Below are 15,707 nucleotides of genomic sequence, written 5' to 3' on the forward strand. Positions count from 1 at the left end.
TTTGCAAGAGGTGGGATGAGAAAAATCAACTTTATTAGACATGGTTCATTAGTAATCAATCTGATTGTGATAACATCGTCAAGCATCAGAAAATTATATGGAGGCTTGTTGGGGTGCATCTACCCTGATAGTTTCCATGTAACACTAGTCATATTTTCTTTTTATGCATTTTACTCATGGTGGTGGTGTGTGTGTGTGGGGGGGGGGGCAATATTTGCATTGTGTGGGCTTCACATAAATGAAGCTTTAATCAAGCCACCACCCCACCATGCTCTGAGTCCCTTCTCTGAGGGCTTCTCTAGGCTCCTCACCTTTATCTTTGGCACTGTGTCGATGAGGATAGGATAAGGGAACCCTTCCTCTTTGCATCATTAATTAGCTATTTTCCCGTGTGGTCTTGGCATAAATCCCCTCTTTTGGCATGTTTGTATTATGTCTTTCCATTTTCTTGTTTTTCTCGAGCCTCCTTCTTGTCATAGTGATGGGTATCGATTGTGGCAAGATGTTATGGCTTTAAATGCGGGGTATGCGGGGGTAGGGTGATGGATTTGAAACCCACTAGAATAGCGGGAATTACCGAGGGGTACCTTGGTCAATATCCAACAAAACGAGAAGACACACTGGGTCATTTTATATGTCTACAAAAAGCGATGGCACAAAGATGTTGCTCCTCCGAAAAGCAAAAGGTCGGCTAGTGCTTAGAGCATGAGTAGTGCGAGGCGAGTCCAAGAGAATAACTAGAGATAAGCTTAAGAAAGCTAAAATTGTGCATTGTTTAGTCTTTGTTGGACAGACCCACCGGGTAGAAAAGTAAATAATTTTCATTTTAGCATCATGGGAGAAGTCCATTAGCTTGGTTAGATGATGTATACAAGTCATACCAACTCACAAAAACATGTCATACCAAGAATGCAAAGGAAATGAGTTCTTCAACTGCTGAAACATAGGTGTGTCTTTGTCATTTGTGATTGGGCGCGTGTGCATTCTTTGTGTGTCTGACAATAATACTACAATGTGTGTTAATGTGGAACAATCACCTTCCTCTTCACCTAACCCCTAATTTGCACCGCCCAGTTCACCCTCCATTTACCGAGAGGCAATCACCTCATCCCGTGAATCCAGTCCATACATGGTTTTTCCTTTACCATAGATATAACATTACTAGTGTATCTGGAAGGTTCTTCGCATGTACACATGTATGATGAATCAATAAATTATAGTACCACTATTTTATAAAAAAGGTCTCACTCACTATCTGTATTTCTATTATGTATGTTTGTAAATTGTTATTTGTTGCCATGGTACAAAATTAGTAAACAATGTACCTACTAACCATTCTCCTTGGTGCAAGATTGATGTGGCATGTCAAGAGTTAATAGATAATGACTAGACACTCATATATATTTTTTGCGATGGGACTAGACACGATTGGAGATGCCCTAATGGTTCTCTGCATCATCCATGATAGAGTAACTCATATAAAGATGGTGTTATTAAGATGGCTATATAGATCTCAAATTGCATAGACCAACATACCAGCACCTGCAGATCATCAGGGACAACAAAAGAACTATTGAAATTAAGTTTTGCAATGCCTAGATCTGGATTACACTAACTTTTGGTCGGTCTATGGACGTTAGTAACATGCACTAGTAGAAAAACGGTCAAATGTGAAGCACATTAGTGCCGGTTTGAATTTGAGCCGGCACTAATGTGACCATTAGTGTCGGTTCCAACGGCTAGCTGAGCCGCTACCATTAGCACCGGTTCGTGGCCAATCTTTAGCACCGGTTCGTGCCACAAACCGGTACTAAAGAGAGTGGTGGCAGGATGTTGTCAGTCTGGGGCTCCTCCAGCACCACGAACCGGTACTAAAGGTCGTCCTACATAAACCCTTTGTCCACCCGAGCTCGCTCTGTTCTTCCCCTTTCCCCTCTCCTCTCTGTTCTTCCCTTCTTTCTCTCGAGCTCATCACACATTTTGCCCAAAATTTGTCAAGATTTGAAGGCCCCCGTCCATTCAAATGATCACAAAGGTTAGCAATTTTGTCCTTTCATCTCTTATTGCTAGATTAGCTCTTGCAATGCTTTATATATGATTAATTTATGAGTTTAGTAATTTGGGAGGAATTATATGTGCTAGTATTTGATTTATATGTAATTTGAGGTCAAAAATAACACTTAGTTTGCATATGTAGGTGTGGTTTACTTAGTGCCTTCTAAATCTCCGTCGTAACCACCGTCGATCGCCCGCACCGTCCCGTCGCCGGCACCACCTTGTGGTGAGCCTCTTGTTCATGAATGTTTTATATAAAAAATTGATGTTTTGTGTGATTTGGATATATAGTTACTCCTATAATTATCTTACCGTACGTTGTTTGTTATACATAGTGCCATGGTTTTGATATCCGTCCCCGTCGGCCCTCGTCCTTGTTATGATTCAGATGTGGTATATTCTCTTTTAAAACTATTTGTTGTATTTCGTGTTTATGACAAATTATGCCCATCAAGTTGACATAGATATTTGTATGTAGGAGGTATGTGAACCGGAAATTCCAACCGACCCTATTGTCGAGAGGTTAAATTTAGTTGAAAGAGAAAACGAGGATTTGAAAGAAAAATTGAAAAGAATTGAGGGGGATAAGATGGAATTGGAGTTGCATGTTGCCGATGTCGTCGATGATCACAAGATCAAGATGGAGAAAATGCGCTTGAAGATTAGAAAGATTAGAAAATATGCCATTCATAGTGAGGCTTGGTATCATTATGCTGTTGGATCAATTGTTACCTTAGTTGTGATCTTGATCGCATTTGTTGTTGCATTTAAATGCTTTAGCTAGAGAGTTATTTGTTTGTTGCATTTAAGTGTTGTATGAACTTGTATTAATTTGGTCTTTTCAGTGTTGTGTAATGAAGATGAGCCGACAATGGATGTACGATGACCGATGCTCTCCCGAGTTCATTAATGGCGTGCAAACTTTTCTGCTTGCGGCTGAGGCAAACAAGTGGGTGGATGGTTTTATGCCTTGTCCATGTGCTGGCTGTAAGAATGATCACAATTACTCTAAGTCAAGAACCATTCACGTCCACCTGTTTGAGTCTGGTTTCATGCCCCACTATAATGTTTGGACCAAGCACGGAAAAAGAGGGGTTATGATGGAAGACAATGAAGAAGAAGAGGACGACGACAGTTATCTTGGCCATGGGTTCCCTGAATACGATGATACAACAATGGGGGAAGAAGCTGAGCCGACACTGTAGGAAGAAGCTGAAGAAGAGGCATCAGATGAGCCCGCTGATGATCTAGGTCGGGCCATTGCCGATGCAAAGAGAAAGTGTGCAAGTGATTTGGAGAATAAGAAGTTGCAGCGCATGTTAGAGGATCACAAGAAATTGTTGTACCCGAATTGCGAAGCTGACAAGAAAAAGTTGGGCACCACACTGGAATTGCTGCAATGGAAGGCAGAGAATGGTGTATCTGACAAGGGATTTGGAAAGTTGCTGGTAATGATAAAGAATATGCTTCCAAAGGACAACGAATTGTCCGAGAGTACGTACGAAGCAAAGAAGGTTGTATGTCCTCTAGGGTTAGAGGTGCAGAAGATACATGCATGCCCTAATGACTGCATCCTCTACCGCGGTGATCAGTGCGAGGATTTGAACGCTTGCCCGGTATGCGGTGCATTGCGCTATAAGATCAGCCGCGATGACCCTGGTGACGTTGAGGGCGAGCGACCCAGGAAGAAGATTCCTGCCAAGATGATGTGGTATGCTCCTATAATACCACAGTTGAAACTTTTGTTCCAAAACAAAGAGCATGCCAAGGCAATGGCACAGAGAAGACCATAAGAAAGACGGAAAGTTGAGAGTACCCGCTGACGGGTCGCAGTGGAGAAAAATCGAGAGAAAGTACAAGGAGTTTGCAGGTGACGCAAGGAACATATGGTTTGGTCTAAGCGCAGATGGCATTAATCCTTTTGGGGAGCAGAGAAGCAACCATAGCACCTGGCCTGTGACTATGTTTTTATAACCTTCCTCCTTGGTTGTGCAAGCGGAAGTTCATTATGATGCCAGTGCTCATCCAAGGCCCTAAGCAACCCGGCAACGACATTGATGTGTACCTAAGGCCATTAGTTGAAGAACTCTTAGAGATGTGGAATGGAACAGGTGTACGTGCGTGGGATGAGCACATGGGGGAAGAATTTGACCTAAAGGCATTGCTGTTCGTGACCATCAATGATTGGCCTGCTCTCAGTAACCTTTCAGGACAGACAAATAAGGGATACCGCGCATGCACGCACTGTTTGGATGACACCGACAGTATATATTTGGATAATTGTAGGAAGAATGTGTACCTGGGACATCGTCGATTTCTTCCGAGCAAGCATCCCATAAGAAAGAAAGGCAAGCATTTCAAAGGTGGGGCGGATCACCGGACGAAGCCTCGCCACCGTACTGGTGCTGATGTACATGATATGGTCAAGGATTTGAAGGTAGTATTTGAAAAGGGTCCTGGCGGACAACCTGATCCGAATGACGCTGACGGATGCGCACCCATGTGGAAGAAGAAATCTATATTTTGGGACCTGCCCTATTGGAAAGACCTAGAGGTCCGCTCCGCAATCGACGTGATGCACGTGACGAAGAATCTTTTGCGGGATCCTGCTTGGCTTCTTGGGCATGCATGGGAAGACAAAAGATACACCTGAGGCACGGGAGGACCAGCAACGTATGCACGGAAAAGACGGCATACATCAGGGTCATGCCAGCTACGCTCTTACCAAAGAAGAGAAGGAAATCTTTTTTGAATGCCTGCTCAGTATTAAGGTACCGTTTTGTTTCTCGTCGAATATAAAGGGAATAACAAATATGGCAAAGAAAAAGTTTCAGAACCTAAAGTCTCATGACTGCCACGTGATTACGATGCAACTGCTTTCGGTTGCATTGAGGGGGCTTCTACCGGAAAACGTTCGATTAGCCATTGTGAAGCTATGTGCATTCCTCAATGCAATCTCTCAGAAGGTAATCGATCCAGAAATCATACCAAGGTTAGAGAATGATTTGGTGCAATGTCTTGTCAGTTTCGAGTTGGTGTTCCCACCATCCTTCTTCAACATCATGACGCACGTCCTAGTTCACCTATGCGAAGAGATTAACATTTTGGGTCCTGTATTTCTACACAATATGTTCCCATTTGAGAGGTTCATGGGAGTCTTAAAGAAATATGTTCATAACTATGCTAGGCCAGAAGGAAGCATCTCCAAGGGCCATGAAAATGAGGAGGTCATTGAGTTTTGTATTGACTTTATTCTTGACCTTAAGCCGATTGGTATTCCTGAATCGCGACATAAGGACAGACTGGATGGAAAAGGCACGCTAGGAGGGGATCAAATAATATGTATGGATGGACATTCTCTCACTGAAGCACACTACACAGTTCTACAGAATTCCGCCTTGGTGGCTCCGTATATGGACGACACAAGAATTTTCTATGCTCCAAACACCCGGAGCGGTTTGATGACTGGATTACACGTGAACAAACGAGGACTTTTGCCGGCTGGTTGCAGACACGTACCATGCATTACGTCTCTATTGAAGATGACTTGTACTCGCTATCACAGTTACCATCTTCAAATATAATGACTTTCAAAGGGTACGAGATAAATGGGAATACATTTTACACGATCGCCCAAGATAAGAAGAGCACCGACCAAAACAGTGGTGTCCGCTTTGATGCAGCAACCAAGACGGGAAAGGAAACATATTATGGTTACATAGAGGACATATGGGAACTTGACTGTGGATGTGGTTTGAAGGTCCCTTTGTTTCGGTGCAAATGGGTCAATATGACACGAGGCAGGGTAACGGAAGACCCGCAGTACGGAATGACAACAGTGGATCTCAACAATCTTGCGTATGCAGATGACCATACATCATAGCCAATGATGTGGCACAGGTTTTCTATGTGAAGGACATGTCTACCAAGCCGAGAAAAAAAAAGATAAGGAAGCGAATGCATCATACGATGAGCCAAAGCGCCACATAGTTCTTTTTGGAAAGAGAAACATCGTGGGAGTGGATGACAAGACAGACATGTCAGAAGATTATGAAAACTTTGATGCAATTGCTCCATTCACAATGAATATTGACCCGAGCATCCAGTTAAATGATGAAGATTTTTCATGGTTACGGCGCAAAGGGACACACGCGAAGAAAAAGTTTCACACCCAAAGATCTGGGATGTGATCAGCTTCACTATCATCACTTTCTTCTGTGTTTCACGCCCAGGAGGGAATCTCTGTAATAGTTAGTAGTATGTGTTTTGGCATTTGAAACGCGAAGAAATTTTATGTGCAAACAGATTCTTTCATGCATTTACTGATTTTTTCAGCTAAATGACCCTGAAATTGAAAAGCACTTCAAATAAACTCAGAAAAGGTTGAAAGTTGGCATGGTATCATAATTTCACCCACATAGCATGTGCAAAAAAGTACAGAAGGTTACGGCAAAAACTGGATGCACTTCGTGTACAAAATGGACAATCTCTTTCGAAGTATCAAGGTTTCCGACGAAAACTCATCTGTTACAAAGGCATTTCATTTTTTAAATAACCTAAGCATTACCAAATTGAATATAATGATAAAACACACTAATATTAAACATAAGAAAAAAGAATCACTGAAAAATCTATTTTCAAAGTTAAGTTATTCATAAACTAGTGATTCACACAAATTTCAAATAATTCAAAATTTAAACTATTCAAATTTGAAAACTACCGGCACTAACAGAAAGTTTCTAATTTTTTGTACCTAAAGCAAAAATATTCACAAAGAAACTCTAAATACAGCAAAAAAACAACTCAAAAATAAATAAAGCAAAAAAAAGCCCGCTTACTGCGCCACAGCGGCCTGCATACGGCTAGAAACCCAACCTGTTGTCGGGCTAGGATGCAGGCCCGCAAAGGCCCAGTAGGCCCACAGGGCAGCACAGAACAGGTAGGCCCAGTAGGCCTGCTTTGGAGAGGAGCTCGAGAGAGCTACCGCACCGGGGCTTATAAACCAGTGCGGACGCCCCTCGGCTAGCGCGGTGGGACTAAACTTGCCGCACTGCATCTGCGCCAACGCACCCCCTTTAGTACCGGGTCGTGGCACCAAGCGGTACTAGGGGGGGGTCTTTAGTATCGGTTGGAGCCACCGCCCGGTACTAAAGGGGGGCGCTTCCCGCCGCTTGGCCTGGCCAAAATTGACCTTTAGTACCGGTTGGTGGCTCCAACCGGTACTAAAGGCCCATCCTATATAAGAAAACACTTAAAAAAAATTCAGTTTCTCATCTGCTTCTTCTCCTCTGCCCCGTCGCCCGCCTCCCCCCATCGCCGCCGCCCCGGCCGTCCCCGTCCCCGTCGTCCCCGTTGCGGTGCCGCGCCCCGTCATCCCGTCGTCCCCGCCCGGCCCGTCCCCATCCCTGTCGTCGCCGCCCCGTCCCCATCCCCGTCGTCGCCATCCCCGTCGGCGCCGCCCGTCGCCGCCCACCGTTGCCTCGCCTCCAAGTCCACCAACGCGTCAGGCCACTCCTCCTTCAAGTCAGGCACAGCGTTAGGCCACTCCTCCTGCTCCAACTCAGCCACGCTAGCCGTCTCCGCCGCCTCAGCAATCGCAGAAGAGAGCCGCCATAGCTATGGTGCGTAGCTCTACGAGTCGAGGTAGTATAGGAGGTACAGGCGGAGGCAAGCGATATAAATATGGTCCAAGCCTCGGTCCTCTTTCTGAGAGGCCTTACGACATGACCAAGGAGAAAAACGCACCCATAGTGAAGGCCCAAGTGGACGCCCATTTTGGACCGAAACCGGCACCGCCGCCAAGGGAGAAAGTGCCTAAGGAAAAGATTAACCACTTCATTCGTATGGCTAGACCACCAGCTCCCAAGCCTGTTGACTCAGACTATGAGCGCCAAATCAGGAAGGCACATCAGGCACGACTACAGAAGGAGTCGAGCTCGAGCTCGAGCCAAGCAGCTGGCAAAAAATGCAGGAAAACCGTTCCCCAGCTGGGAGAACAGGCGGCGCAGTCGATCCCCCCGCTTGTTGTGCCAACAACACATGAGAGTACCGCCACCCTATATAGATGTGGGCAAACCATTTACGTTCCCCAGCTGGGCAATCTGGTAATAACCGAGGAGCATATAATGCAGGCTCAAAGCCTCAATATCACTGTTGGACAACTCCTCGAGATCGAGCCCATGTCTCCGCTTAGAGAAGAGGAAATAAAACGGAAATATGTCCGCGGCCAACCTTTGGTCAAGCCCGAGGAGGTGAAGAGCCTCCCAACGGGAATGTATGAATTGCATGATTGATACATGAAAATTACCAAGAGTTCCAATCGAGAGTCCCTCATGGTGAAGGTCAAGGAAGAGCATTACTTTCATAAGCTAGCTCTGTGCGTTGAGTATTCAGAACTATTTCAGTTATTCAATCAAGATGCACTCGACAAATCTCTCGTCAGTGGCTATTGTCTATAAGTGATTTCTTTCTGTAATTTAAGTCTCAAGCTAGATTTAGTGCTCATTGATCGATCATTACCTGTAATTATCCTCACTATATTCTTTTTTGTGGTATTATGCAGGATGAAGATGTATGAAATGAAAAAAGCTGGACGCTATGGCATTGGGTTCATTGACCCAAATATCATTAATGAAAAGACATGGACATATGATCATTGCAAACAAGATGTAGAGAATAAAATGCTAGAGTTCTTGAAGCGCCTCAATAGCAATGAAGATATACTACTTCCTTACAACTTTAGGTGAGTCACACTGTCTTGTAGTACAAATTCTGTTTTTGCTTACTAGCTAGCTAGATGTTAATAATTAAGTGTATAGGGTTTAGGGTAGTTGATTAGTGTTATGCACATGCCCGCTTAATTAAGACATGCAAACGTGTGCGCGGGCAGTTACCACTGGGTCTTGTTAGACATTAAAGTTGAAGAAAGAAAATTTGAAGTACCGGACTCAATACTTAAGAAAGAAAGTGACTTCACTATCGTGAAGGGGATACTCGACATGTAATTTTAATCATTATTAACTATACTAGTACATATGCCCGTGCGTTGCGACGGGCAAAGAAGATCACAACTCTATAAACTCACATATATGGTTACCCTCGTATCTAGTAACATTGTGAAGCAATGTTATTGTCGCCATGTCTACTAAAGTTTCACTAAATTCAAGAAGGGTCAAACTTGCGAAACTTGTGTTACTTTTGTACGCTTTTAGCAACTCAATGCTACTTGTCTTACTGTTAGGTCAGCTAGAAGTGAAGCTTTGATGAATGTTGAATTATCTTGCAGACTGTACTGCAAGGTGAAGAACATCATACTAGAATTTAATCAAACAAATTCACTAAACAGAACATCGAAACAACATCTTAGCTAAAGTTTATTTCCAACCCACGGTGTTTAGGAGAAATCTTGAGAAAAGAACTCGACATATTAGTTAGAAATTAAATACGCAAGTCAGACATAAATCTATGACAAACTGACGTTAACCTGGTTACAAAGCATACCAAGAGAATGAAAACATATTTATTCCTATTTGATCTATGGTTTTTCTGCTTCCTTACTTGCATCTCCTATGAGATGTAATGGTTGCCCGCTGTGTACGTATTGTTGCCTTGTGATAAACTTCACAGTTGTGGAGGAGGACGACAGGGTGCAGATGCTCAACTGCAGGAAGGCCGATATACTCACATGCATTCGTGGGTAGCCCCCGGCAGTTGGAATCAGTTTGAATAAAATAGCACTTAAAATTACATAAATGGATGAAAGCATGCACAGAAGCTCCTTCCCTTGCGTTGCTTGAATCTTGGTAGTACAAAGAATAGATTGACAAGTTTAGAAAATGAAAAAGATTAGATTGATGATGTCTACATTAAAATGGGGATACCTTAATTAAAACTATAGCAAATACATCTGCACTATAGAAGTAAATTTAAAGTCCTTAGATTCGAAATTAAATCGGCCAGACGTCCACATTTGCTCTGCATTCGTTTAAATTAAGACACACCCAAAATGTATATGTTTCAGTTAATGCGAGTGATACTAAAAATTAGTCCAGATAGAATGCAAGAAAAAAAATTAATCAACATGAAAGATGCATAGTACTGAAAGGTGAAAGCCATGGCATATGCTATTTACTAAAGAATAAAGAAACCAATAGTACTACACACCAAGATATTAAATCAGTATCCTTCTATAAGCTATTGGCAATGGAGCAGCATCAACTCAGGCAAAATTCGTAGGCAGACCAAGCCGTTCACATTGTTTTAGCTGGTGGAGAAATTGATAGCTGAATTGCATCACCTACAATTACATAATTGCCTCACTTATAATATCAATACACTGCCTGTACAACAGAAATCTGCTCGACTCAGCTAGCTCTAACACATAGAGGTGTTATGTCAGGTTTAACCAAACACTGAATTGCTAGAATAAGTTAGTGAAATATGCTTCTCTCACCTATTGGTTTGAGCAATGGCAACATCATCAACTTTGAAAAGATGACAACAATAGACCATCGATCGGGTGGTACATGGATCAACTACGCATGGGAAAAACAAACCGGCTCCAGGTGACCTGATTAGCATGGATCCAATAACTGACCATCAAAGAAATAAATTCAGAAAATAATACTAATATAATGAATGGCGAAAATGATGAGGATGATCCTAAATTTGTGACAAACAAAAATGATCCAAGATGAAAAATTAGATGAAGCCCCTCATAATTGCAACCAGAAGACACCAAACAAAGACGAGGAGCTACTCCATGTGCGCTCCAGGAACAGCAGCGATGGTGCAGCAGAGACAAAACCGCTAGATAAGCACACTTACCAAGCCCAGCACGTCGGACACACGTGCCACATCCGCCAGGGATCACTTTCCAAGCCGTCGGCGCTACCAACCCTCCAGCGTAGGATTCGGAAGAGAGGTTGCAGCAGAGACAAAACCGCTAGATAAGCACACTTACCAAGCCCAACACGTCGGACACACGTGCCACATCCGCCATGGATCACTTTCCAAGCCATCGGCGCTACCAACCCTCCAGCGTAGGATTCGGAAGAGAGGTTGCAGACATATTTGAGGCAATGAACTGTAAGTTGCCAGAGAACAAAAAACTGTCGGACGCCGGCTTGTTTTCCATCCAAGTCTGATGAGGCGACATTGGGCAGTCTTCCGGTGAAGTAGGCGGAGGCGAACAGATTTTCTCGGACGGCGTCTTGTTTTCTGGTGAAGTCGGTGGAGGTGACGTTGAGTGAATTTCCGGCGAAGTCGACGGCAGGGCCGGTCCTTGGATTTTAGGGGCCCGAGGCGAAGCTTAAGCTCGGGGCCCCTTAGAGCATGTCACCAAAACTGATTTCCTAGCCATTTCCCCTGCTTTCATTTGATCCCAAGATTAAATCTGACAGAAAATACAGAAGAGGATGGATTTATTTTTTTGCAAGGAGAGGATGAGCGCTTGCATCTGCTCTTGCAGAGAACAAACACTGTCCAATCTAATCGGAAAAGCATATGTACATTGCAATTAGCACCAGAGATAGAGACTTTTAGACAGATGTTGTAACTGTTAATATTTTGTATTTCCCGTAAACATCGTACCAAGACCTATGTCTTAGACGTGCCTTAGTAATTGGAAATTAGAGCAAATCTATAAAAATACCTCGATAAAATCTTATTGCTTGTCACGTTCAACTAGTAATGACAAACCACGATGAGATCTATCACTAATACCTAATCGATCTATCATCAATTACCTATTTCAACAATGAGAACTAAATATTGATTATCGTTCATAATTTTTATTAACAAAATCGCAAGGGCATGGGTACCTGTTCAAGAATCAGCTTCGAATCTCTTGGCGGAGGGACCAATGATGGACATCTTTGGCTGAAGCTGTTTGCACCCGTATGCGCGATTGGCATCCCTCGTCGCCTGCTGGTTCAACTGTCTCTCGCGGTCATGACGCCTAAAAGGAGGAGGAGACGACGATCAGGGCGAGGCTGCGGCGTGACCGGCAAAAGGGCAGCGAAGCATCCTGTGGCAGCGGCCGACATCGTGCCCCGTGCGTGATTCCGTGAGGTCATAACTGATGCGTAATCGATCCACAATCGCTCTTTCTGCTCCGTAAGGGCTGGACATGCATTATAATCGTGTGTACCCAGTAACTTGGGCCAGAATACACATTTTTTAGTCCACACCACAGCAGGCCTACATACACACACATCCCAGGGTGGGGGCCCCTCCCTTTCGGGGGCCCGGGGCGGCCACCCCCCTGCCCCCCCCATCAGGACCGGGCCTGGTCGACGGGGGCAAGATACTTACAGGTGACATTGAATAGATTCTGTCGGATGGCGTCTTGTTTTCTGGAGAAATCGGTGGAGGCAACATTGGGTGAATATCCGCAAAGTCGACGGGGCGAGATAGTTGCAGGCTTGCGAATTTGCGAGGCAATTTAGCTTGATTTCTAGTCTAGCCTTTCTTTTTAGGGATAATTATTTTTGTGCCCTTAGTTGAGTCCCACTCGGCAGTTTTGCCCCTAGTTTCAAAAAACACTCGGTCTTGCCCAAGCCACTTTGCTCTTCTTATCGTTTTGCCCTACCGTCACGGTTCCGTCCAGTTAGTGTCGTTTGACCGTGTGTTGACCATCTGTGGACTTTTCATTGGACCATTTTGCCCCTGTTTCTTCACTCTCTAGCAAGACACTGCCAAGTGGGACCCATCACTCTGAAAACCATCCCATGTTCCCTTTTATTTCTCTCCCAGCGGTCAAACCCTAGTCATAGATCCCCTCCCCCTCACTCTCAAATCTTGTCGGCGCTGGAGCCACAGATCCCGTCCGTGGCCAGCGAAGGGAGGGCCAGCGGAGGTCCCGCCGGTGGTGGAGCCATGGATCCCGTCGGGGTTGGGCTCGAGCACCCGCAGGAGGAAAACCGCGTCGACCCGCCTCGTCTCCATGGCCGGCCGTCGGGGCTAGGCGTGAGCGCCGCCCTGCCCGTGCTCCTTCCTCTCCTCCTTCCCTCTCCCTTTGTCTCTCGATTCTCCCTGTCTCTCTCACCCTCCTCTTTTCTCTTCCCTGACAGGAGTAGGGAGCAGCACCAAAGCCACCATGCCGCCGCCCATGGAGGTCCATTTGTCGATCCATTCACAGCTGACGTCCACGTGGATCTGGTGAGGAGCTGCGCCGCCGCGAGCCATGTTCAATCTAGTGCTGCAATGTGCGAGGCACGAACTGCAGCGGCTGCGTCCTCGTTGACCCTCGTCCACGCCAACGTGGGCCAGCCAACACCGATGCCGCCTGCTGGCCCAGATCCAATGCGTCCCGCGGATGGCCAACGGGGTTCCGGTCAGTGGTGGAGCCACATATCTCGTCGGTGGCCAATGTAAGGCGGCCGCCGGGGACGCATGGTGAGCAGAGATGGTGGAAGAGGTGGTGCGCGCCTCCCCCGGGCCTCCTTCCATGCTGCAGCGGCGGTGGTCAAGCGCCCGTCATGGCGAAGCACGGGCGAGGAAGATTTGGTGAGCTCCGGCGCCGATTCCTTTGGCTTCGCGAGCTCCCGTGCCGATTCCGTTGGCTCCGGCGAGCTCCGGCGCCGATTCCTTTGCTCCGGCGAGGTCATCTTCGTTCTGCAGAGGGCGTCCTTTCAATCGTTGACCTAGCGTTTTTTAATGCAATGTAATTAGGTAGTACAACTTTTTTAGGGATAATTAGGTAGTATAGCTGGCAACTATGGATTGATGATTAATTATATTCAAGATGAGACCGACCTTAAGTAGGAGTACTGATTTGTGTTAATTACGGTGTTTTGATTAATTTACTTATGTGGTGTTTTTGCATAAAAAAATAATGCAAAATTGATATTTTGTTTACAACATGGCAGTGTCCGTTAGAGATATTTGGTCCATTGTGGGTCCCACATGTTAGTGAGAAGAGAAAGGAATGTTTTCTGAGTGAGGGTCCCACTTGGAAGTGTCTAGTGAGAGAGTGAGGAAGCAGGGGCAAATAAGTCCAATGAAAAGTCCATAGACGGTCAACACACGGTCAACACACGGTCAAACGGCACTAACTAGATGGAAACGTGACGGAAGGGCAAAATCATAAGAGAAACAAACCGGCTTGGGCAAAACTGAGGGTTTTCGAAAATTAAGGGTAAACCTGCTGAGTGTGACCCAACTAGGGATATAAAATCAATTATCCGGCAGGTTTATTGCGGGAATTCTTTGTGGAATCCGGATCGGAGCATCGATGCTTCCTTATTGGAGTAGTTCTTCTATGCGGATCCGATCGTAAACGGCGTACGCACGAGTACGCCGTGCGTTCTCTCCTAGAATGAGCGAGCCTTACCACAATATGAATTGGCAACTAAAATAGACATATGGGCTGGCCGGCACGGTTTCCTTCCCTTCATGTATGTCCTTGTTGCTTAGTTCTTTGTTTCCTGTGCATGTGGGCCGGCTGTCCCGGTATTCTTTGTACGTACGTTCTCAGCTCTTGTTTCTAATTTCCGGTATCCTTTGTACGTACGTTCTCAGCTCTTGTTTCTAATTTCCTTTACACGTACGTAGGTAAAGATCATCAAAACGGACGAAACAAAACGAAACCAAACCAAGAATACATATTCCCTTTAATAATAGGTATAGATCTCGGCTTATTTAGTTCGTCATTTCCTGATATCAACTATATTTAATAACCCCTTTATTATTTTTTTTGCCGGCGGGCAGGGCTTGGGCAAAGTTCATCAAGGTGACTTCAGGCAAATGCCGAAAAAAGCTGTTGTGGCATCGACCCAAAGTCAGTAATTAAGTACTACTAACTAGCTACCATCTCTTTAATTCTTGTTTCAATACCATTAATTAATTATCATGCTTTATTAATTATTATCTGATTAAATTCTATTCTCATAAAGGCCCTGAAGCAGGCGCCGGGGACTGATGTGTGTGCATACTATGTTTTCGAGAACATTCGCATGAGGGTGTCCGAAAGGAGCAAATCTAAAAGACAGAAATGAGTACGTTTGCCAGAACACTAATCACAATTTTTACATGATTATTGATATCTAGTCACACAACTAATACACATGTATATTGATCTCCTTCTTAACAATTCAAATAGGTGCGGGACAAGCTCCTAGCAACGGAGCGCATACAAACACTTCAAGAGAAAATAGCGGGATTTTTGCTCGACCAGGTCATAGATCCTAAAGGAGAATACTATTATCCGCTACAGCCCCCATGAACCATTCCCAATTGTCATCGCGCTCCGAAGGCACCAAGGCAACATGTAGGAGAAATTGTATATATATACATGTGTATGTGTATAATGGTGGTTGTGAGACATTCGATGATATATATATGATCGGTTCTACGAGAAATTCTATTTATATATATGCATAACGTGTATAATATGTAGTATCGTAAAATACTAGCAAACAAAAAAGAATTAAATTGAAAACACAAAAATTAAAGGAAAAATAAAAATAAAACCAAAACCACCAAAATATTTCAGTACCGGTTGGTGTTACCAACCGGTACTAAAGGGCTCCCCGCCCCTGACGCTGGCTCGTGCCACGTGGTGGCCCTTTAGCGGCGGTTCGTGCAGAACCGGTACTAAAGGGGGGACCTTTAGTCCCCACTCTTTAGTGTCGGTTGCAGAACCGGCACTA

Source organism: Triticum urartu, chromosome 6, assembly GCF_003073215.2.
Source record: "Triticum urartu cultivar G1812 chromosome 6, Tu2.1, whole genome shotgun sequence".
In the NCBI taxonomy this organism is placed as follows: domain Eukaryota; kingdom Viridiplantae; phylum Streptophyta; class Magnoliopsida; order Poales; family Poaceae; genus Triticum; species Triticum urartu.